This window comes from Octopus bimaculoides, chromosome 23 (assembly GCF_046866305.1).
Source record: "Octopus bimaculoides isolate indiv1 chromosome 23, ASM4686630v1, whole genome shotgun sequence".
NCBI classification, from domain to species: domain Eukaryota; kingdom Metazoa; phylum Mollusca; class Cephalopoda; order Octopoda; family Octopodidae; genus Octopus; species Octopus bimaculoides.
The window spans coordinates 27,702,489-27,704,988 of NC_142950.1; the positions used below are offsets into that span (position 1 = coordinate 27,702,489).

General features: G+C 37.1%; 1 protein-coding gene across 5 annotated transcripts in view; it reads right to left on the bottom strand.

The window, feature by feature from the left end:
• Positions 1-2,500, bottom strand: part of LOC106884094 (neo-calmodulin) — a 484,648-nt gene that overhangs the window by 181,807 nt on the left and 300,341 nt on the right. The gene's annotated exons all lie outside the window — the stretch shown is intronic.

The window sequence follows — 2,500 nt, forward strand, 5'->3', positions numbered from 1 at the left end:
AAATCTTATCAGCTTAATTGTAACCTAGAATCTCGAAAACATATTTCTGCCAAATTTCGTTAAAGAAACACGCATTTTTCAAAAAGTTGTGAGGAAATAAATTCGGCGAATGACACCAATTAGTTGTTATATATATGACAAGCACGTGTCTTCATATACATAATGCATGTATGTATGTATGTATGCATGTATGTATGTATGTACGAGTGTGTGTGTGTGTATGTATGTATATGTGTGTTCAAGTATGTATGTATGTATTTATGTTATGTATAGGTTTGGCTGTGTGGCAAGAATTCAACTTCTCAATCACTTGGTTCCACGTGGTTCCATACCAGTAACTTAGCGGTTCGGCATAATGGATCGATAGGATAAGTATCTGGTTTAAAAAAAATAAATATTGGGGTCAATTTGTTCGATTAAGCCTCCAAGGCAGTGCTCTAGTCTGGCCGCAGTCCGGTGACCAGAACACGTAAAAGCAAGACCTCTCTCTCTCTCTCTCTCTCTCTCTCTCTCTCTCTCTCTCTCTCTTCATCTATATATATATATGTGTGTGTGTGTGTGTGTGTGTGTGTGTGTGTGTATTCGAAATAAATGACCTCTGAACTTCGTAATATTTTGACCTCTGCGAAGAAAAGATGATTAATAACACGTGACCTCGAATCTGTTGGTGGTCATTCCAGAAGAATCAATTAGAAATCTTCTTTTACAGGCACATAATATATATATATATATATATATATATATATATATATATATATATATATATGCACACAGACACGCGCGCGCACATACACACTTTTATGTCTGTCTGTCTGTCTGTCTGTCTGTATGCACGTACGTATCTATCTATCTATCTATCTATCTATCTATCTATCTATCTATCTATCTGAACGTGAACATAAATATTTAATCCGCAATCGTTCGTCCGGCGCAGTATATTCGAAGCTGAATATATATTGTGTCGGGTAACGCTCGTTGAGTACACAGGTGTTATCCTGCGTTCCTCCCTGCCAGATGGGATGCTGGCATTTAAAATGATCAGCAGAAACATTCTTTAAATTCTTTTCTTTGTTTCACTTATTGAGCTGCGTCCATTTTGGGACGCCGTCTTCAAGGGTCTGGCCGATCAAATCGGCCTGAATACTTGTTTTTATGTCTGCAACAGCGTGTCTTCTACTATAGCCCCGGGCTGACGGAAACCCGTCGCGCATACACACACACACACACACACACACACACACACACACATATACGTCTAAGAAACCATCTAAAAGGCTTTGGTCGGCCTGAGACTATAATAGAAGACACTTGCTCAAGGTGCCACGCAGTGGGACTGAACCCAGAACCATGTGGTTGGTAAGCAAGCTACTTACCACACAGCCACACACACACACACACACACACACACACACACACACACACACACAGACACACACACACACACATATATGTTCATATGATGATATCTCCACAATGTGTTGATGATGAGAAAAACATGTAATCGTTACCAATATAGCAAGAGATTTCACAGCAAAAAGTCTAAAGTAGACTCCTTAAGGATCGTTCTCCTTGGTTATATAGCCAAAATTTTAAATTTAAAAGAGAGTTTTGACGCTAATATCCATTATTATTGAAATTTATTCCTATGTCAACATTTGTGTATAAGGCTATATATATATATATATATATATATATATATATATATATATATATATATATATATATGCAGGTGTTTACGAATATATTCTCACCAACATTAAGACCTCCTGCTGGCATTCTATGTATGCACGTGTTCAAGTGAATGAGTGTGTGTGTGTGTGTGTGTGAGTGTGGAAGAGACTACGTATGTGTTCATGTGAGTATGTTGCATGTACGGATCTGTGTAAGTCGTTGGTTTCCGTCAAACTTCCAATTATCAGCGTCACATTATTGTGTAAACAATGTTGACATATGTGGGAACATAAGAAACACGCACGCAGACACATGTACGCATACACACGCACACACACACACGCACACACACACACACACACACACACACACACACACACACACACACACACACACACAACCACATGTAGATACACACACGTATATGGATACACACATATACACGCGCAGTGATGTGTAATAAGCATATATATATATATATATATATATATATATATATATATATATATATATATATATAGTTCACAGATGAGATCCAGAGATTCTCATTATAGAAGACACTACTGCTCAAATGATTCGAATGTAGACTCCGATGTCTTTATAGGGCATCAAATCAGCGGGGTAAAGAATGGCTGTAAAAGGGATCAAGTTGAGCAGGAATGAAGGCAGCTATGCGAATAAACTAATTAAATATATTAAATATAACAGCTTGGGTATGAAATGCAAAATATGTATATATGTATACATGCAAAAAACGAGAGGAAGCGAAAGGGAGGCCTTTTCAGACGATGAATATCTAAATATAAATGTATAAATATTTATATTAATA